General features: G+C 45.0%; 1 protein-coding gene across 1 annotated transcript in view; it reads left to right on the top strand.

Annotated features, from left to right (window-relative positions):
• Positions 1 to 7,014: 7,014 nt before the first annotated feature.
• osbpl2b (oxysterol binding protein-like 2b) overlaps positions 7,015 to 23,232 on the top strand; it is a 74,033-nt gene continuing 57,815 nt past the window's right edge. Inside the window, exons 1-2 of the mRNA XM_078418706.1 lie at positions 7,015 to 7,118; positions 9,998 to 10,032. The gene's annotated coding sequence lies outside the window, so the exon portion shown is untranslated. The remainder of the gene's footprint in view (positions 7,119 to 9,997; positions 10,033 to 23,232) is intronic.

The raw sequence follows: 23,232 nt of genomic DNA, 5'->3' as shown, positions 1-23,232 counted from the left end.
AACCACTAAGAAGTTTGAAAGCATGAAGGAAATCAGAAATGTAGTTAAGTGTGCGATATTATGGATTGATGACAATATGCAGTTTGAGGTTAGTGTAAGGTGGAGACAGTGATCTTGTTTTAACTATTTATTCACAAAATGCTGGAGTAACTCAGCAGGTCAGGCAGCATCTCAGGAGAGAAAGAATGGGTGACGTTTCGGGTCGAGACCCTTCTTCAGACTGATGTCAGGAGGGGCGGGACAAAGTTTTAACTATTCATAATTTTCAGTAATTATTAGTTTGGAAAAGGGCTTGGAGGTGTGTTTAAACAATATAAGGCAGCTGGTTCTCTGAACAGTTAGGATTTTGGTTTTAGCACTATGGAATTGCGAAGGAAAGATGGAGGGCAGGGTGCTTAGCATTTTGACAAAGCCATGATAATGGTTTGAATGATGCCGTTGTGGAAGGAGAGACTGTGCAGATCTAAAATAACAATGTGGTGTCCAGAAGACCCCTGCTATTCATGGAGCTGTTAAATTGTATTTTTAATATTCCTTCTACAGGTGAACAGTAAATTCCATTTAACTTCTTAACTCCACCTCTTTGTTCTTTGATTCTAGGACAAGGATGGTACTGCAACCAGACTAAAAAAAGACACAAAGTGCTGGAGTAACTCAGAAGGTCAGGCAGCATTTCTGGAAAACAAGGAGAGGTTACGTTTTGTGTTGGGGCCCTTCTGCAGACTGATTGTGGGAGTAGGGGGTGGGAAGAGGATCTGGAAACGGAGAGGCAGAACAAAGACAGGCAAGCAATACGTGGATACAGATGCAGGCGGGGGGGGGGGGGGGGGGGGGGGCAGGGATCTGATGGCAGATGGCTGGTCAAATACCAGTGATGAAAAAACAAAAGGTGTGAAATAGGACGGAAGAGTTGCGATCTGTGAAGCCAGAGGAAGAGAGGGGGGAGGGGAGAAATGGGTATGAGTCCAGGTGGGGCACGGGGAAAAAGGGGTTATTTAATTATCTAAAATTGGTGATTTCCAGCTTAATGGCATCTTTTGATGGATGACCAAAACTGAACACAAAATTCCAAATGTCTGCAGAGTAACGCACAAATGTTGGTCCTACTACAGATAAACATAATGTCTTCCTCTTTTCATGTGCTGCAATGTAGCTATTACCTGTCATTACCAGAACCTCAAAACTATAATTTGTTGGAACATTAACACCTATCCCACCAGCATTCCAAAGAGAGAGCAAATGGCTGCCAACTCTCATACTATTCTTGCGCATCTTCTGTCACATCCACCCATCCTTACCTTTCTATTTAAAGAACTTACTCATCATCCTCATGCTTTGTTTCTGCTTCACTACTGTATCTCAATGTTGTCATCAATGTGGTGTCCAATGGTTCTTATATATTGTTACATGCTTAATTGAATAATAAAGATAACATTTCTAGCCAAATGTATTTTATAAAAAATCAAACAGCAAACAATTGCCAGTGGTGGCTGATGCAACCATCATACCACATGGTGTACATAGTAATGAAGGGCATATACACACGATTTATACCACATATTGTAACACAGGCTGGAAACTTATTTAATTATGTAAATAGGTTTTGTTTTAAGAATGACAGATCATAGAATCACACAGCACAAAAACAGGCCCTTTGGCCCAACTTGTCCATCTATATACTAAAACTCTCGTTTATTTGTTTGTTTGTGACCGAACTTCAGCCAAAAATGTACAAGAAAGTGCAACATTTTTAGGCCCACCTTATTCACCGTCGTCACTTTAATGGTAAAAATGGTAGTTTTATTGAAATTGGTATTATATTTTTAAAGTTATTCACATTTTAAAGTTTTAAAAAACCAGCGAATGCGCAGTTGGGGCTGGTCCTCACGTAAGATGGCCGCCAGACCAGCGCCTACACTTAAGTAAGATGGCCACCGGGTGACTGCACGTGCAGTTGGAGGGAGGGTCGTCATTTTCGTTCAGCTCCCACTTCCCGCCTGACGCCCGTTTGGTTCCGCGGCCCAAGTAGGGGGAGCGTGACCGCTCCAAACCACGGGCGTCTCCATCATGGCCGCCACTCCGCTCCGCCCCGCAATCACTGCCGCCGCCACTCCAAACCCTGGGCTTTTCCATCATGGCCGCCGCTACGCCCCGGAGCACCCGTCCCGCCATTACCGCTCCAAACCACGGGCGTCTCCTTCGCTGCTGGGCACGGAGCCGCCACCGCTGCTGCAAACCCCGGGCTTCTCCTTCACCGCCAATGCCACCCCGTCTGGAGCCCCTGCCCCACTCCCAACCCTGGGCGTCTCCATCATGGCCGCCGCAGCCGCTGCTTCATCTTCCCGCTCTAAACCCCGGGCGTCTCCATCGCTGTCGTCGCGGCTCAGCCCTCCAGCTCCTGCTCAGCATCATTACTGCCACCCCTGCTCCTGCTGCCGCTCTCAGCCACGGGCGTCTACTTCACCGCTCAGCCCCGGAGCCGCTGCCGAGCAGTTAAAGGTCAGACTAATTAGACCAAGCGGACCAGCTGGGACCAAACCCCTCCCGCATTCGTGCAGCGCCCGACCCCCCTCCACCTCCCCTTCTCTCCCCCTCCTCCTCTCTCCCCCCCTCCTCTCACCCCCCCTCCTCTACCCACCTTCCTCCCTCCCTCCTTCCCCCCTTCCTCTCTCCCCCCCTCTCTCTCCCCCCCTCTCTCTTCCCCCCCCTCTCCACTCTCACCCCCTCCTCCTCTCTCCTCCTCTCTCCCCCCCTCCTCTCCCCCAAGAACTACAGACTGTTGGAAATAATAGTCGTTTTTCACACATGAATGTAGCGCAACGCGTATGCGCATTTGGCGTGCATACTTTTAATTGCTGAAAAGTTGCATTACGTGCCATATTATGAATTTGATGTAAAATTCTGAATTTTGGTCATCAAAAGTATTTGTAAAATCAAATGTTGGGAGGTCTGTTTATGAACCATACCGCGACCACACCTCTCCATGTTGGAAGAATGGAAGATGCAGAAAGAGATTCCTAAAGCCGTTTATCAAAAGCACAAGGTGTGGAGATGAGTAACATCCTCTGTACAGGAGAAGATCTCCGGATATGGGAGGATTTCAGGGACATCAAGAAGGACGCCGGGATCGACCTATTACTTCTGAATGGGTGGTGCCCTGTAATGCTCAACTCTTGAAGTTGTTCAAATGTCACATCAACATTGAGATATGCTCCTCTGTAAAGTCGGTCAAATACGTGTTCAAGTGCACCTTGAAGGGGAGTGATCAAGTAGTTTTTGGAGTTAACAGGGATGACGAAATTGCACAGTACTTTACTGGCAGATACATTGGTCCGTCGGAAGCAGTGGTATCAATCCTTGGATATCCAACTCATGAGAGATGCCCCGCTGTCATTCGACTCCAGATACATCTACTACAAGAACAAGAAGTCATCATCAGAGTCAATGCTGGTCGGCTGGTGAGAAATGAGGATATCACGAGAACAACTTTAACTGAATTCATGGAATTGTGTTCTCGAGATGAATTTGCAAGAACACTATACTATGCTGATGTACCCCGATTTTGCACATGGAACAATAAGAAATGGCAAAGAAGGAAGGTTGGGAAGATAGTGGAAGATCTTCCAGGTATTTTTGAAGCCAACGTTCTGGCACGAGTGTATACCGTTTCTCCAAGATGTGTCCTCTACTACTTGAGACTGCTTCTCCATCACATAAAAGGGCCAGTATCCTTCGATTCATCGAGGACGCATGACGGACATATTCTTCCTTCTTTCAAAGACATCTGCTTAGAAAGAGGTTTGTTGCAAACTGACGACCATTGGCAAAAGACGATGGAAGATGCTGAGCAGACAAGACTCCCCGAAGCAATGAGAGATTTGTTTGTTTTGCTGACGATTGCTGAGATCAACATTTCTCGACAATTATGGGATCGCTTCAAGAATTCAATGTCTGAAGATTACCTTCAAAGAGAATGGATAACAATCGATGATCCAAATATCATGATTGGTGAGAGGCATCATGATCAGGCTCTGTTGTATATTCAAGACAAGCTTGTGAATTACAACAAGACACTGGGATACTTTCATGTGCCACTACCAAGACATGAAAGGATGAACTTTGATGGTGACAATCCAGAATTGCTGAGTGAATTGCAGTACAATAGCACTGAACAACAGTGATTTGTTGAAGAGAAGGAGCCTCTGCTGAATGCTGAGCAAAGAGCAGTGTATGACCATGTGTGCAGCTGCTTGGAAAGGAATGTTCCTTCAATGTTTTTCATTGATACACCAGCAGGAATGGACAAAACAATTCTCACTAATTTGATCCTCTCCAAAGTTCGAGGTCAAGTTGATGTTGCTTTTGCTGAAGCATCCTCTGCTATAGCAGCTACATTGATGCCTGGTGGAAGAACTGCACATTCTCGATTCAAGATACCATCGAAGTGACCGATAATACAATGTGCACCATTGAGAAGAACTCCAAAATGGTTCATTTGATCAGGAGTGTGAGACTGATTGTTTGGGATGAATGCCCGATGATTAGGAGGGAGAGCTTTGAAGCGGTGGACAGAACTCCTCGAGATCTATGCAAAAAGAACGATGAGCGTTTTGGTGGCATTCTTACCTTTTGTTGTGGTGATTTTCGACAACTCCTTCCTGTTGTGAAAAGGGGAAATGATGCTGATGTTGAAAATTCCTGCATCAAGAAATCCTATTAACGTTCAAATTGTTATATTTTGTTATTCACATTTTAAACTTGAATAAATCCCTTTTCCACTTGTTGTGCCTGTCAGCTGTCCATGCGCAGAAATACCTCAATGATCGACGTCATAATGGAAACCCGACGGGCGGGAATGGCGGCGCCACCGGAGAACCCCAAAGAATGGAGGGGGGGAGATAAGGGGGGATGGAGTGGGTGACTGGGGGGTAGAGGGGAAGGGGGGGAGGAGTGGGTGGGGAAGAAGGGGGGTTGAGGTGATGGAGTGAAGGAGGGGAGGGTGCTAGACCAATGCAGTAAAAAACACAATTTTAAAGAAGAATCATGATTTTCATTGAGATTTCATTGAGATTAATTAAAAAAAATAAAATTTAAAGCCATTTATTTTAAAGAAAAAAGTGTGATTTCCCCCACATCACAATGGCAACCCAATGAGTTGTGGGCCCAACGGGTCCACTTGGTCTAGTACCAATTAAGATGGCCCATGTACACTAGTCCCATTTGCCTGCATTTGGTCCATATCCTAAACCTTCCCCATCCATGTACCTGTTCAGGTGTCTATATTATAAATTGTCTTTATTTCGATAATAGGTTTAATTGAAAATTATTTGTACTTTAAGATGTAACAAGAAACTGCAGATGCGAGTTTACCAAACAGAGTTACACTGAGTAACTCAGCGGGTCAGGCAGCATCTCTGGAGAACATGGGTAGGTGACGTTCAGTATTGGGACCCGACTTCAGTTCTGTGTCATTTGTTCTTGTCTAAAGAAGGGTCCCAACCAGAAACGTCACCTATCAATGTTCTCCAGTATTTTAAGATAGCTCTTGTACACTGGGTGTGCAGGAAGGAACTGCAGATGCTGGTTTACACTGAAGAGAGACATAAAATGCTAGAGGAACTCTGACTGAGAGTCAAGGGAGAGGGAAACTAGATGAATGCAAAGGTGCAAAACAAATCAGAGCCAGCACCATTGACCAAGGGAAGGTGGAGCCCACAATGGTCCATTGTTGGCTGTAGTAGAGGTGATAACGAGGCGATATATGGATGTAGGAATTGGCAGGACAACGAGGGTGGGGGAGGGATGGATAGAGGGAATGCAAGGGTTACTTGAAATTAGAGAAATCAATATTCAATATCCGACTAGTTTCACTGCCTTCCTTATTAATTTTATTGATATTTGACTGTATGCCTCGTTGTCACCTTCCCCTCAGCTAACAATGTACCATTCTATATTTCCTTGATCAGCGTCTGCTTTATTCTGTTGTTTTTACACCTTACCCTTCCATATCTTTAGTCTCCCCCTCCCCTGACTCTCATTTTGGAGAAGGGTCTTGACCAAAACGTCACTCATTCCTTCTTTCCAGAGATGCTGCCTGTCCCACTGAGTTACTGCCCAAGCGACATGTAAGGTGCTGATAAAGCTGCCCGAGGTTTTAATATGCAGCATTGGAGCTGTCTGACAAGCTGCTGGCTGCAACCAGTGTAAGAGTGCAGCTTGAGAGATATTGTCTGGGAGTGGATACACAAAAAGCTGGAGTAACTCCTCAGGTCAGGCAGCATCCCTGGAGAAAAGGGGATAGATGACGTTTCGAGTCCAGACCCTTCTTTAGACTGAGAGTGAGTTCAATGTGAGGAACCTATTCACAAAATGCTGGAGTAACTCAGCAGGTCAGGCACCATCTCAGGAGAGAAGGAATGGGTGATGTTTCGGGTCGAGACCGTTCTTCAGACTGAAGGGTCTCGACCCGAAACATCACCCATTCCTTCTCTCCTGAGATGCTGCCTGACCTGCTGAGTTACTCCAGCATTTTGTGAATAAATACCTTCGATTTGTACCAGCATCTGCAGTTATTTTCTTACACTCAATGTGAGGAGGTGTTTGCAGAGTGGAGTTGGCAGCCTGTGTGCAATGATCAGTCAAAAGGGTCTCGACCCAAAACGTCACCCATTGCAGAGATGCTGCCTGTCCGGCTGAGTTACTCTAGCATTTTGTGCCTACCTTCGATTTAAACCAGCATCTGCAGTTCTTTCCTACAAATGTTCTGGCACTGATTGAGGAAGATAGACACAAAAAACTGGAGTAACTCAGCGGGTTAGATAGCATCTCTGGAGACAATGTGACGTTTCGCGTCGAGACCCTTCTTCAGACAGAGAGCGGGTCGAGCGTGGGGCCGGGTGTTGGCAGGACCGGGGTGTTGGCACAGCCGGTGTTGACAGGGCCGGTGTTGGCAGCCTGCGTGCAGCAACGTGCTGCTGACACTTGAGTGAGGAAGTGCAGGCTGGCGAGCTGCAATCTCGCGAGAGGCGGTGGCAGCGGCGCGCGCGCGTCTGACAGCCGCGCCGTTTGTTGTGGCTCGGGTGACGGCGGTTGGCGGCTGGGCCCGGGGAGCGGCCGCGGTGAGTAGCGAGCGGCCCGAGTCACGCTCACAACCCGCACCCCCTCAATTCATTCACAACCCGGCGTCAAACTATCTTTACCTGCATCGTGCCTCTCCCCCCCCACCCCCCCCTCCACCCCTGCCTCCGCGCAATCCAAACGATAAGAAATTTTAAAGTGGGTCAAGGGGCGAGAGAAAGAAAATATCAGAGCGCCGATGTTGATCGTCAGGCGGCGGTTAGTGAGGTTGGAGCTCGAGCTGTGGCAGCGAGCGGGCGTGCGCGCGCGGACTGTCCGCCCCGTCCGCCCCGCCCCCTCCCTCCCCCTCCCTCTCCCTCCCCCTCTCCCTCCCTCCCCCTCCCCCTCCCTCCCTCCCCCTCTCCCTCCCTTCTTTCCCCCTCCCCTCCCCTTCCCTTCCCCTCTCTCCTCTCCCCTCCTCCCTTTTCCCCCTCCCCCTCCCCTTTCCACCTCCCCCTCCCCTTCCCCCTCTCAACTTTCCCCCTCCCCGTTCCCAATCCCCCACCCCTTTCCCCCTCCCCTTTCCCCTCCCCCTTTCCCCACCCCATTTCTCCCCTTCCCCTCCCCTCCCCCTTTCTTCCCCCTCCCCTCCCCCTTTCTTCCCCCTCCCCTTCCCCCCTCCCCTTCCCCCCTCCCCTTCCCCCTCCTCCTTCCCCCTCCTCCTTCCCCCTCCTCCTTCCCCCCTCCTCCTTTCCCCTCCTCCTTTCCCCTTCCCCCTCCTCCTTCCCCTCCCCTATCCCTTCCCTTTCCCCCTCCCCCTTTCCCCTACCCTCTCCCCCTCCCCTTTCCCCTCCCTTTTCCCTCTCCCCTCTCCCACTTCCCCCTCCCCTTTCCCCCTCCCCTCTCCCCATCCCCTTTCCCCCTCTCCCCTTCCCCTTTCCCACTCACCCTTTCCCCCTCCCCTTTTCCCCTCCCCATCCCCTTTCCCGCTCCCCCTCCCCTTTCCCTCTCCCCCTCCCCTTTCCCTCTCCCCTTTCCCCCTCCCCTTTCCCCCTCTCCCTCCCCTTTCCCCCTCCCCCTCCCCTTTCCCCCTCCCCCTCCCCTTTCCCCCTTCTCTCCGCCTTCCTCCTCCCCCTTTTCCCCTTCCTCCTCCCCTTCCCCCCCTCCCCTTCCCCTCCTCCTTTCCCCTTCCCCCTTTCCCCCTCCCCTTTCCCCCTCCCCTTTCCCCTCCCCTCTCCCCCTCCCCTTTCCCCCTCCCCTTTCCCCCTCCCATTTCCCCCTCCCCTCCCCTTTCCCCCCTCCCCTTCCCCCCTCCCCTTGTCCCCCTCCGCTTTTCCCTCCTCCTTTCCCCTTTCCCCTTTCCCCCTCCCCTTCCCCCCCTTTCCCCCTCCCCTTTCCCTCTCCCCTCCCCTCTCTCCTCTCCCCTCCTCCCTTTTCCCCCTCCCCCTCCCCTTTTCACCTCCCCTTCCCCCTCTCAACTTTCCCCCTCCCCCTCCCTTTTTCCCCTTCCCCGTTCCCAATCCCCCACCCCTTTCCCCCTCCCCTTTCCCCTCCCCCTTTCGCCACCCCATTTCTCCACTTCCCCTCCCCCTTTCTTCCCCCTCCCCTTCCCCCTTCCCCTCCTCCTTCCCCCCTCCTCCTTTCCCCTCCTCCTTTCCCCTCCTTTCCCCTTCCCCCTCCTCCTTCCCCCTCCCCTTTCCCCTCCCCCTTTCCCCTCCCCCTTTCCCCTACCCTCTCCCCCTCCCCTTTCCCCCTCCCTTTTCCCTCTCCCCTTTCCCCTCCCCTTTCCCCCTCCCCTCTCCCCATCCCCATCCCCTCTCCCCTCCCCTTTCCCCTTCCCCTTTCCCACTCACCCTTCCCCACTCACCCTTCCCCCTCCCCTTTTCCCCTCCCCATCCCCTTTCCTGCTCCCCCTTCCCCTCCCCTTTCCCTCTCCCCTTTCCCCCTCCCCTTTCCCCCTCTCCCTCCCCTTTCCCCCTCTCCCTCCCCTTTCCCCCTCCCCTTCCCTCCCCCTTTCCCCTTCCTCCTCCCCCTTTTCCCCTTCCTCCTCCCCTTTCCCCCCTCCCCTTCCCCTCCTCCTTTCCCCCTCCCCTTTCCCCCTTCCCCTCCCCCTCCCCTTTCCCCCTCCCCCTCCCCTTTTCCCCCCTCCCCTTCCCCCCTCCGCTTTCCCCTCCTTTCCCCCTCCCCTCCCCCTTTCCCTTTCCCCCTCCCCCTCCCCTTTCCCCCTCCCCTTCCCCCCCTTTCCCCCTCCCCTCCCCACTCCCCTTTCCCCTTCCCCCTCCCCTTTCCCCCTCCCCACTCCCCTTTCCCCCTCCCCACTCCCCTTTCCTCCTCCCCTCCCCCTTTCCCCCTCCTCTTTTCCCCCTCCCCACTCCCCTTTCCCCCTCCCCTTTCCCCCCCTCCCCTTTCCCCCCTCCCCTTTCCCCCCTCCCCTCCCCCCTCCCCTCTCCCCCTCCCCTCTCCCCCCCTCCCCTCCTCCCCTTTCCCCCCTCCCCTTTCCCTCCCCTTTCCCCATCCCCTTTCCCCATCCCCTTTCCCCCCTCCCCCTCCCCCTCCCCTCCCCTCTCCCCCTCCCCTTTCCCCCCTTTCCCCCTCCCCTTTCCCCTTTCCCCCCTCCCCTTTCCCCCCCTCCCTTTCCCCCTCTCTCCTTCTCCCCTCCCTCCTTCTCCCCTCCCTCTCTCTCTCTTCCCCCCCACCCTGAGGTCCCGCCTCCAACCCCCTTTCCTATTGGCTTCACAACGTCACAGGACCTCGCCAATGCCTTACACGCGCACGTCGATAGGACCACGCCGCTGACACTCAGCCCGGGTGGTTGCGTTTCCGCCTCGGTGCTGCTTTTGAGCCCTTGACAACTTGATGTTGAGTATTATCCGCTCAGAGGGCGAATGAGCTGCGGGTAGTTTCTTATTTAAAAAAAATTAAAACCATTTTTGTTTTGTAGGCATCCCGTGGTTTCCTATTTACCAAAGCCAACAGGTAATCCAACAAAAACGAATTGACGCTGTCAGGTGGTGTTTTATTTGTGACAAATGATCAGCTGTACTGCACATTGCCGGAGTGACGAACTGTGTACATGAAATGTATGTGTATGTGTGCGCGCTTTTCCATAGAAGGCGACGTCAGTATTCGTCCTTGAGTAACTCTGCGACAGGCCTTCATCACTTGAATGCTGGACGCCCAATGCGGAATTAGGCGCAGCAGTCCACTTTTAAGATTTCTTTCACCCCACTTAACAGGGTGAAATCTCGGCTGGTTGTTCATTTGGCATGGCATAACATGGCACTTGATATATGTTTATTCGCGTTCGGTTACTAAAAGTTTACTGCGCTTGCAAATGTATAGTCTATCGAAGTGCCTATTTATTAATGAACGGAGTTCTCAGCTAACGCGACATAATCTCTACCTCCAAGCAGTGTTCCCTTTTCTGGTTATAATTCTTGATGGATTTTGCGTGGTCAACTGAAATCAAATCTTTAAAAGTCTGCACACATTATACCAGTTCCCTTTCTATCTCCCTCTTTTTTATTACACAGTGCATCACTTTACAATAATGTAATTTAAACTCCTAAGTAGTAATAGTCATGTACAATAAATTGAAATTTTACAGTTGAAAACGCTTCTTAAAAACCTCTTCACTTGATTATAATTTACAAAAATGATGGATAACCCCTTTTACAAAATTAAACAGGGGCTATTTCTTTACTAGATAGGCCATTATGCAATTGTTATTTCTCGCAGACTGACAAACTTGTAATTTAGTGCTTTGAGTTCCAAAATGTTGTTTGGGTAGAATATCTTTTTGATATGAATAACTGATTGGAAAGAGAAGAATTGGAATTAGTACATAGGTTTATTTGAACAAATATCCCAAACAACTGAGACATGTTAATAGATTCATTACAGTCTGGTGCACATAATTAAATATCTTGCGAGCACCTTTCAATGTACCGTCAAAATAATGCATCCAAAATGCTATTCAAATAAGGGTAGGGGAAAATTTTACTTAAATATTCACGTATCTTTTTAAACCTCATAAGAGGGTGAAGGAGAGCAGCATGGGCAATATATCATAGTATGCTCACAATGTAATGAATGACAGATGTGAAACTATACAATTAGAAAGCTGATTGGGTGAAAAGATCCCCTCTGGAGTATGAAGTAATCAACAGTTTTATATCTCGCAGTAAAACTTGAGGCTGACAAATGTTTGGATTTGTGTCCTTGCTTTTAGAGTCTTAGAGTGAACAGGCTCTTCGGTCCAACTTGCCCACTCTAACCAACAATGTTCCAGCTACACTAGTCTCACTTGCCTGCACTTGGTCCATATGCCTCCAAACCTGTCCTATCCATGTACCTGTCTAACTGTTTCTTAAACGATGGGATAGTCCCAGCCTTAACTACCTCTTCTCGCAACTTGTTCCATACACCCACCACCCTTTGTGTGAAAAAGTTACCCCTTGGATTCCTATTAAATCTTTTCCCCTTCACCTTGAATCTATGTCCTCTGAACCTAAATTCCCCGACTCTGGGCAAGCGACTCTGTGCATCTCCCCTATCTACTCCTCTCATGATTTTGTAAGGGGGTAAGATCACCCCTCATCCTCCTGTGCTCCATGGAATAGAGACCCAGCCTACTCAACCTCTCCCTGTAGCTCACACCCTTTAGTCCTGACAACATCCTCATAAATCTTTTCTGAACCCTTTCAAGCTTGACAGCATCTTTCCTATAACATGGTGCCCAGAACTGAACACAATATTCTAACTGCGTCTCACCAACGTCTTATACAACTGCAACATGACCTCCCAGCTTCTATACTCAATACTCTGACTGATGAAGGCCAAAGGCCTTTTTGACCACCTTATCCACCTGTGATTCGACCTTCAAAGAAGGAACCATGCACCTGTACTCCTAGATCCCTCTGCTCTACAACACTATCCAGAGGCCTACCATTGACTGTGTAGGTCCTGCCCTTGTTCGACATCCCAAAATGCAACAGCTCTCACTTCTCAAAGTTCACATGGAATCATAGTAAACAAATGGAATAGGAAATGATACATTAGCCTGTTTTTGTGTAAGAGCTGTGATGTAATAGAAAGGTGTATTGAAATTTTGTAAAACCGGGGAGACATTTGAGAATGTTGGTGTTAGTTGATGAACCTAAGGAAGGGTTTACTTAAATTGCTGCAAAGGAAGTTCATCAGATTGATTGCTCGAGAAAGAGAACTTTTTTGGGAGTAAAATTTATAGAATATAAAATTCTATAAAATTTATAGAATCTGGTTTTGAAGAAATGAGAGGCAGATAATATTGATAATGACAGGCTATTTACCCACCTGTACAGTAATGAACTAATAGCTGCAGTTTAAGAATATAAAGTTCAGTCCTTTAAGGCTCTGAAAAAGGTAATTTTCTTTATTTAGAAGGTTATGACACGTCTGTGATGGCCAGTGATAGAATAAGGGGATTTGGAGATAAAATGGGAAAATGAATTTGATGTAAAAGTTCAATTAGGATTTAGTTGCACACCAGGGCAGGCTTTGAGGCTATCTTACTCCAGTTTCTATTTTTGCTTTTGTTTTTATTAACCAAAAACATAATCTTTGAACAGCAGGTAACAACAGTACAGTGCTTAGCATGTTGTCTCACAACTTCAGACCTGGGTTTGATCCTGACCTTGGGTGTTGTCTGATGACATTTGCACATTCTTCCTGTCTTGTGTGTCTTTCCCTCAGATTTCTTCCCACACATCAGAAGTGTGCTAGGTGAGAGGTTAATTGGTTGCTGTAAATTGCCCTTGATATAGATTAGGAGATTAGCAGGGAAGAGGCATGATGAGATTGAAGATGTGAGAAGGTAGGGGGAGTGATTACTTTTAGTAATGGTGCAGATTAAAAGTTATCATTAGCAAATTTTAGCTGGTGTAAAAATTTTAGAGACATGTGTCAACAAGTGTCGGTTGAAATTGAATGCAGAAAGTTGTGAACTGATACATTTGATGTAAACAAAATCATCTTCATGATCAAACGGTAAGGGTTGAGGGTAGCTTGCTTTTACTCCCGTTCTTTGAGTTCTGAGGTGGTTGATGGGATTGAAATTCTGCCATGTGTAGGGCAGGTTGTATTTAATATAGGTTAGTGGGTAGATTGTTCAGGATGTTTTGAGTTTCTTCCAGTGTTTGCTAATTATCTCTGCTTGGTTCCTGTCATAGAAGCTTGAGGTGCTCATTGCCTTCCTGGATGTTAATTTTGAATAGACATGGACCGGAATTTCCATGAATTGGTGAGGGTTAATATTTTTTTCAAGGAGACTAAGATGTCCTTTTGTCTGGTGCTGATACATCAATTATAAATTTCAATTTATATAAATGATTGGCAACAAGGCAACGAGGATGTATTGCCTTATTACCAAACCCAAAGTAAGTTAAGAAAATAAATTGTGAAGAGAATACATTTGTGAGTGTTGTGAGTGAGTAAAGATCTGACAAATGACATAAAGCGTTGGGGAAGTTTGATGATATCTATTATGGCAAATAAAAAGGAAACAAGGTGGAAACTTGCTTTGTGATCTGGTATTTTAGTGCAGTTATGGCAAGTATTTAGGAAATCCAAAATGTTATTGGTTATTGCTGGTGGTATTGAATATAAAAGTAGTGAGGTTCTGATTCAGTTATTTAGAACATTCGCAAGATGACCATTAGAGTACTGTGTTCAATGTTGTTCTCCCTATTTAAGGATGGAAATGCAATGGAGGTCAGTTTAGAGTCTAATACCTGAAATGGATGTTTTGTGAGGAATGTGGTAGAGACTAGATTTGTAATGGCTAGAATTTATAACTTAACTGATCCTGAAGGGTCTTCACAGTGAGGATATGAAAGGGATGTTTATTACCTCATGGGAGCATCTAGAACTAAATTTCATCTATTTAAACCCGATGTGAAACATTTTTGTTTTGAGGTTGTGTCTTTGAAATTCTCTTCTGTAAATATCATGAAAACAGATTTTTGCTGAAGGCTGAGGTAAACAATGTTTTGTAAAGTTATTGTAGATATATGCAATTGAGGAGCTGACGTTACAGTGTGAACAGCCCTGATATAAATAGCAGAGCAGGTTTTAGGGGGCCAACTGATCCATCCCTGCAACACGTGTGTTTCCTCCTGGAAATCTCGCTATAATACAGCCGAGGAAAATTGCTTTTACCCTGGAGTTGGGTGTCAGGCATGCAGGGGGCATGGCATGTCTACAGGAGCTAGTTGAGTGCGATCAAATCCTCCCTTTTGGGATATCTATTCAGCCAATGGTTTTGTCAGATTTTGTGGAGACAACATTGGTGGTATTTCTTCATTGCTTTGAGGTCACTACTATAAAGCGTTTATATAAGAAAATAACTGCAGATGCTGGTACAAATCGATTTATTCACAAAATGCTGGAGTAACTCAGCAGGTCAGGCAGCATCCCGAGATGCTGCCTGACCTGCTGAGTTACTCCAGCATTGACTATAAAGCGTTTAGATATCTAGAGTGTATAGGAGGGTGGGGATCACTGCTGCTTGGCACTCCATAAACTTGTTTGTATTTGATCTTTTGGTCCTTACATACTCCTTCCCTTAGTTAGCAGGAGTCAGCTATTTAGCTGGCTCACTGTAGGCGGTGACAGATGTGGGAAGTGATCATCTTTTTCTACAATTATCTTGTGGATCTTCATTTGTGGAAAACAGCATTGTGCAATTAATTATTTTGATTATATATTGACTTGCTTGAAGATAATGGAAGCATTTGGATGGATACTTTTAAGGAAACATTTGCAGCATTATGGGAAAAGGCAGGGAAGGAGCTGGCAATAGGCTGACATGTTTGATGTTGCACATGTTCTATATTTACGTGAACAAAATGAAACAATTTTTTTTCTAAATAAGCAAACTTCTAAATTTACTTAATTACCCTAGTATTTGTCTGTCCAATTCATAGTGTGATGCTTGGGTTGTAAATTTGGCTAGTTTGGATATTTCTACTAATGTAGAGATTTGATTGTAGAATTTATAAGATAGATATCATGTGAATTGAATAGGAAGTCACAAGCCCTAGATGTAATGAATTAAAGTGGAGATCCAAGAGACTGCACATGCTGTAATCTAGAGAAACAAAACAAAGTGCTGAAGGAACTCAGCAGATCAGATTGCCTATGTGGAGATAAGTAGTCAGATGACTTTTCAGGTTTGGAGAAAAGGGTCCCTACCTGAAATGTAGTCTGTTCACTTTCCTCCTCTAATGCTGTCTGACTTGCTGCAGGAATTTGTGTTTTGCTATGAACTAACATAGAGGTAGTATTTGTAATTGTCTAATTAGGCCCGTTCTCTTCTTTAGAACCAAACACTGGAGAGGGCGCAGAGGAGATTCTCCAAAATGTTGCCTGGATTGGAGAGTTTTAATTATATGGAGAGATTGGATAGGCTAGATTTGTTTCTCTGGCATAAAGAAGACGAGGGGTGATTTGACAGAGGTGTATAAAATTATAAGAAACAAACATAGTCAGAATCTCCTTCTCATGGTGGGGATATTTAAAAAAAAACAAGGGGCATAGGTTTAAAGGAGGGAGAAGGTTTAAAGAATATCAGAGGGGAAAGATTTTCACAGGCTGAGTTTGATATTTACAGAATACTGTCAGAGGAGGTGGTAGTGGAGGCAGATATCACAACATTTGATAGATCTGTAATACCCAGTGTACTTAACTATTACATGTAGACCTTGTGAAACTTCTGTGCTTTTATATTCTTAAGCATCTAGTATCTCTTTTCAACCACCTTGACCAGTTCTGCAACATGTAAGAGTCTGTGGATGTACTCATCCAACTTGCCTTGTTTCTGTATACCATTTACAGTATATCCCCTGATGCAATTTTGTAATGCTGAGAAGAAATCAGCTTGCTCACTTGCTGCACCCATTCCAACGGGTTTCATTGCAAGTAGTTGAGAAACTATGCCTGTTTTTTTTGTAAACGTCTGTCCTTCCCAGCTCTACCTTCCAGGTGAAATTGCAGTTTGTTTGCAATTGACAATGTGATCTGCCCTGCATTTGGATCAGCTGTGTTTCAGAAAAACTTATTTGTTGAAACTGTAGGACAGGTAAACTTGGCTAGGGCAGGCAGTTTGCTTTTAACAATGCTTTCCTTTTTAGTGAATTATTTAAAGTATTCTTTTGTCCTAGTATGTGTAGGAAAGAATTGCAGATGCTGGTTTAAATCGAAGGTAGACACAAAATGCTGGAGTAACTTCAGACTGAAGAAGGGTCTCGACCCGAAACGTTACCCATCCCTTCTCTCCAGAGATGCTGCCTGTCCCGCTAAGTTTCTCCAGCATTTTGTTTCTACCTTTTGTCCTATTAGGTCTACTTGATCTGAACTTCATAATGGAATAGAGTATGTGTTAGGTTGGCTTTGAAAAGTCCTTAGAATCCTGTTGGTTTAGGGCAGGACTGGCCCTTTATAAATCACTAATCCTCAAGATTTTCTATAAGTGAACTACTTAAGAAAGACTTACATAGTTACAATGACGAAAGTGGATCCTGCAAACTGGGTCTAGCAGCTGCACAGTGTGGGTGGGATTTTGGATGGTGTTGATTGGGTCCAGAATAAAAAATAGTACATCCTTGAGCTCAGATTAGGTTTAACTTTTATGCTTGGACTGACCTCTAATTAGCCCTCCTCAAATTTTCCAATGTGAGGTGTAAGAGGGGTGTATGCCAATGGGTGTGTCTACTAAATCTATCCAGAACAATGTGTCTGCAGCCACTGCACGTTCTTGCTATTTGACGTGCAGGTCTGTGTGATTGCTGTTGTCAAATCCTCACTCCATGTTGAACGGGTTCTGGCAGACGCATCTTCTACTCCTTATCTTCAACCCCAAGAGACTGCAGAAGAATTTAAAAAAAAACTATTTTCTCCCACAGCCCCAACCCCTCCAGCATCCCACTTTCTTCCTTAATGGATTATGTACCTTCAGTTGCTCCACCTTAATCACATTCGTTTTGATTGTAATATTTTTCGTTTAGTCTTTTTCAAGCCTTTTCAAAACCTTAACCAAAGATCCCTGACTACCACATTTTCTACTCTTTCTCATTTATCCACACCACTGCAAAGTTATAGTAAGGTTCCCTGGATCCTCGCCTATGTTCTGTAGCTTCAATGTTCAATAGATTTCTTGGTGAAAGATATATTTCCTTGTAAATTTGGAGATGCTACACTTGCCTGTTTACCTTCCTACTGCTCCACGGTAAAATTGATTTCATGTTGGTACCCTGTATCTGCTGCTGATCATGCAGTCTCCTTGCATTTTGACCAGTTGAGATTAAATGATTACCAGACAGTCCCTGTGCAGATCACTGTTTTGATTGTTCATGGCAAACTTAAATGCATCTTCTTCAAACCATGAGGTATTTTTCAGCCTTGTGACCTTGCAATAAATTGGTATTGGCTTATTATCACTTATACCAAGGTAGAATAAAAATCTGTGTGTAAGAAGGAACTGCAGATGCTGGTTTAAACCAAAGATGGTTACAAAAAGCTGGAATAACTCAGCGGGACAAGCAGCATCTCTGGAGAGAAGGAATGAGTGATGTTTCGGATCAAGACCCTTCTTCAGAAATCTGTGTGCTATTCAGTCAAATATTACCATACATGAGTGCCGTCAAACCCCTTACACAAGTACAAGTAGTGCAACAAGAAAAATAACCAATATTGCAGTATATAGTATAACAGTATTAGAAAGTAAACATTAAAATAAAGTACAAGAGCCACATTGAGGTAGATTGGGACTACACACTTAGTTTATGAGAAGTCGGTTCTGTTGTCTGGTAACAGTGGTGAAGAAGTTGTTTATGAATCTGATGGTATTCACTTTCAAGCTTTTGTACCTTCTGTCCAATGAGAGAGGGAATGACCTGGGTGCCAGTGTAGCTTTTCGTGTACTTACCATCCTTTGTGTGCTTGTTCCATGTATCTTGTTCCAAATATGCTTGTAGCAAGTATCCACTATCCTCTGTATAGAAAATCTGTGCCCTCAAGTTTTATACTCCCATATTCTGGGAAAAATACATGACTGTCCTTCCTATCTATGCCTTTCATTATTTTATAAACCTCTACAATGTCACTCCTTGTCCTCCTGTGCTTCAGGAAAAACAGTCCCATCCTGTCCAATCTCTTTTTATAATTTAAGCCCTTCAGTCCAGGGAACATTCCTGTGAATATTTTCTGTACCCTCTCCAGCTTAATCACATCCTCCTGGTGACCAGAATTCTCCAACTATGGCACACAATTCTCCAACTGTGGCCAAAGCAATGATTTGCATGACTGTAATTTGATGACCCAACTCCTGTACTCAAAGGCTCATCTGATGAAGGCAAGCATAGCACATGCCTTTTCACCACTGTTTCTACATGTGTTGTCGCTTTCAGGGAACTATGTAAGTGTACCCAAGGTCTCGCAGTTCAAAAAAAATTCCTGAGGGCTCTACCACTCACTTTATATGTCCATCCCAACATGAACTTTGCAGTTTTACAAGTTAAGTTCCATCAGCTATTCTGGTGCCCATTTCCCCAGTTGATTTAGATCCTGCTGAAATCTTGGACAACCATTTTCATTGTCCATTGAATCACCAATTTTTTGCTTTCATCTAAAAACTTAGTAAACATGACACCTGCATTCTCTTCCAAATCATTAATCTATATGAACACTGAAGGACCCAGCACCAATAAATACAGCACACCACTTTCACAGGTCTCCATTTTGAAAAACAACCTTCTAGTAACACCCTTTGCCTCCTACTATGAAGTCATTTTTGTATCCAATTTGCTGTCTCATGTATTCTAATCTTCTGGATTAGTCTACCACGTGGAATATTGTCAAAAGCTTTGCTAAAGTCAATGTAGACAATGTCAACAGCCCCGTCCTTATCAATACTTTTGATCAACTCCTTACAAAAAACATCAAATTTGTAATGTCTTGATGCCTTGCCCTTTATGCAGACAGGAACATGCTGGCTTTTACTCTACCTATTTCAGTTTTAAAAACCTTGCATTTGCGAGACACCCCTCTACTTGCAAAATGCTTCTCCCAATCAATCATTACGAGTTACTGTTCTAATGTCATCAAAATAAGCCTGACTCTTATTTAGGCCTTTAACTTGTCCTATCTTTTTCCATTTTTTTATTATCTTAAAACTAATAGCATTATGAGCTAATTTAACATAACCAATGAAGAAAATAATAGAAGTGCTCTAATTGATTTGAGGGACAAAGAGAAAAAACGAATGGAATTATTCCTCCTAACAAGGTTGTATATTTTTGACTGAATTGGGTTCCTGCTATGTTTCCCATGATGGAATTCCACATTTGTTGTTTTTGGTACTTCCACTTTGAAAATCATTACTTCATTGAGTTAAACCTGCCTTTTTCTTTGTTAAAATACCAAAAATTGCATTTTTACCAAATTTCCCAATTTGAATTCTTGCAAAAAAATAACCATGAAATGAACTGATGGGCCAAATTAGCATATTTGTCCATGCCTGAGGTCGTGCTCTTCCATCTTCTTGTTTCTCACAATTAATGTGCCAAATTTGTATTGATTTTTTTTGATATTGCTACCAATTTTGCAACTGCTGTGTTTTGTCAATTTCAGCTTTAAGTTTATAGTTCTCAAATTCTTGAACATTATACAGTAAACCCTTTATAGCAGACCTCTTTATAGTGGATTTCTGTTACAGCGGACTGATTTACCGGACTCTCCCCGGTTGTGCCTGCTACCTGGTGCGACTGGGTGGCAGTGGTGGCGACTTTCCTACAAAAGTGTTAAGCTTACTGGTCTATAGTTTCCAGAATTTTCTTTGTAGCCCTTCTTAAAAATTAACCACCCTCCAATCTTCCACTCATGTCTAATGATGATTCATAGATCTCAGCCAGGACTCCTGCAATTTATTTCCCAGATTCCCACACTTCCCTTGGACATATCCTATCAGGTCTGGGTGAACTTACCTACAGGTACTTTCTTTCATACATTTTAAGACATCCAATGCCTCCTTGACTGTAATACAGACTGCTCTCAAGATATTGTCATTAACTTTCCCAAGCTCCCTATTTTTCATGTCTTTCTCCATAATAAAAAACGGAAATATTTATCAAGGACCATGTCCATCTCCAGCAGCTCCTCACATAGATGACCACTGTGTTTGGAGAAGCCCTATTCTCTCTCTCTATTTACCCTTTCAGATTCAAGATTCAGGGTCCCAAATCCAGATTCAGGGGCAATTTCTACCCAGCTGTTATCAGGCAACTGAACCATTCTCTCACTAGTTAAAGTGTGGTCCTGACCTGCCATCTACCTCATTGAAGACCTCTGAACTATAAACCTTTTTCTTGCACTAAATATTGTACCTTTATTCTGTGGGGGGGGAATGGTGTCTGTTATTGCTGATTGTCTGCTATAACCGAATAAGGTATTATTGTACAAGTAGTAGAAAGAAACAACTGTAATTGCAAGCGCATACACAAAAGGACAGAAAGTGCTGGAGTAACTCGGCAGATTAGGCAGCATCTCCAGAGAACATGGATATGTTTTGTTTTGGGTCGGGACCCTTCTGCAGACCCCTGATAATGAACTGGGCTTGGAATCCAAGCGATTTGATGGCCCTGGCCTACAGACAGGTGACAATCGGTGGAGTCAATCGTTGCAGCCCTTGGGCGGCCGCATTGCAGGCAAGGGTCGGTGGTGGCAGTGGAAGCGACGCCAATGGTGCTGGTGACGGCCTGAGAGTGGCCAGCGTCAGAGCGGTGACGGGAGCGGCAGCGGTGTCGGAACTGGCAGCAGCAGCAGGCACAGCGTGCAAGCAGCCAGAATGATGGCGGTGATCACTGCGGCAATGGGCGCAGCTTGGGAGTGGTGGCAGCGGCAATGGTAGCCACGGCAGGCAGGGCCTGGGAGTGGTCAGGAAGGTGGCGGTAGCAGCACCAGGCACAGCATGCCTGGAGGCCTGTGAATAGTGGTGTGCCTCCGGCCCATTGCTGTTTGTTATCTTTATCAGTGATTTGGATGCGAATGCACAATACATGATGACTAGGTTTGCAGATGACATTAAAATAGATGGTATTGTACACGGAAGATGATTATCAAGAATTACAATGGAATCCTGATCAGTTAGGCCATTGATAAGTGAAGTTTAATTCAGATAAGTGTGAGCTGTCATATTCCAACAAATCAAATCAGGGCCAGAATTTCACGATGAATGATAGAGCGTTTTAGAGCAGAGGGATTAAGGATGCAAGTACATAGTTCCCCAAAAGTGACATTGCAGGTAGATAGGGTGGTAAGGAAGACTTTTGGTACATTGGCCTTCATCAGTTAGGGAACTAAGTAGTTGGGATGTTATGCTACAGTTGTACAAGCAGGCAGTGAAGAAAGCCAATGGAATGTTGGCCTTCATAACAAGAGGAGTTGAGTATAGGAGCAAAGCGGTCCTTCTGCAGTTGTATAGGGCCCTAGTGAGACCGCACCTGGAGTACTGTGTGCAGTTTTGGTCTCCAAATTTGAGGAAGGATATTCTTGCTATTGAGGGCATGCAGTGTAGGTTCACTAGGTTAATTCCCGGAATGGCGGGACTCGTACGTTGAAAGACTGGAGCGACTGGGCCTGTATACACTGGAATTTAGAAGGATGAAAGGGGATCTTATTGAAACATATAAGATTATTAAGGGACTGGACACGTTGGAGGCAGGAAACATGTTCCCAATGTTGGAGGAGTCCAGAACCAGGGGCCACAGTTTAAGAATAAGGGGTAGGCTATTTAGAATGGAGATGAGGAAAAACCTTTCAGTCAGAGAGTTGTAAATCTGTGGAATTCTCTGCCTCCGAAGGCAGTGGAGGCCAATTCTCTGGATGCTTTCAAGAGAGAGCTAGATAGAGCTCATAAAGATAGCGGAGTCAGGGGGTATGGGGAGAAGGCAGGAACGGGGTCAATTTGTCTATTCAACGAGAATCTGTTCTATGGCTGGTATAGACAGTATTTCAAGACTAAGCCATGTTCCCACTTGTATCACTAAGTTTGGAATTCATGATATGCACTATGCTTTGAACAACTTTAACCCTTCCCTTTGATGTGCACTTTCTTTCTTCACCACCACCTGGTCTGCAGAACTTTTGTACTTGGTTGAATTCAATGATTGATATTTTCTTTGTTCTTTTCGTCTCTCTGCAGCTTTAAACTAATTTGTTTTCTGTCCTTAGTTTTAACAATGGGTCTTCAGCCTGAAATATTAACCGTTTCCCTTTCACAGATGCTGACCCTCGGAGTGTCACCTATTTTTATTTAAACATATTTTGTTCTGAATTCTTTACAAATGTAGTGTGATCATACCTAAAATTGTTGCACGTTTATGCCCAAACCATAATAATAACTCATTTGATTGCATTAAGGATTGATTGTTTAGTTTTGCTTTTGTATGCTTTGCTAACCTCTTACAGATGATAGAGTTGTCTGTTAATGAAAACTCTCCTGAGGGGATCTGTGAACGCCAATGAACTGCCTTGCTTTGGTACTTAAAAAAAATCTCATTGGAAAATGAAATTGTAATTTTTATGCCTTCATAGGGCAGGATCTGTTGTGGTTGTGTGCTATTTTCAGAAACAAATTGGATTTGCATGGCTTCTTTTAAAGACACATTTCATTGGTCGCAATTAGTAAAAATATTTTTGAATATTGTTTGCTGTTATATTGTGGGGAAATATAGTAAGGAATTTGTGTAGGGCAAGATCCCAGAGGCAACAATGAGATGAATGACCAAGTCAGTTTTTATTGGTATCTGAGGGGTAAAAATATCAGGCAGCAGAATCTTATCAGTGTCTTCCATGTTGAATGTTAATAACTTGTATAAATAATTTTACATCAACTTTGAAATCCTTCATGATGGCATCTTATCACGTACAATTTTTTGCACTAGGTCCTATTACAATTACCCCTGGGATCACTGATTCTTACTTTGTCAGTCATCTGAAAAGTAGGGTTGGTACAAATCAAAGGTATTTATTTCACAAAATGCTGGAGTAACTCAGCAGGTCAGGCAGCATCTCAGGAGAGAAGGAATGTATGAACATTGACTTCTCCAACTTTAGATAGTTCCTCTGTCCCTCTCTTCCCCT

Source organism: Rhinoraja longicauda, chromosome 22 (genome assembly GCF_053455715.1).
Source record: "Rhinoraja longicauda isolate Sanriku21f chromosome 22, sRhiLon1.1, whole genome shotgun sequence".
Taxonomy (NCBI): Eukaryota; Metazoa; Chordata; class Chondrichthyes; order Rajiformes; family Arhynchobatidae; genus Rhinoraja; species Rhinoraja longicauda.
Note: the sequence above shows the minus strand (reverse complement) of the source record. Positions and strands in the feature narration are given on the sequence as shown.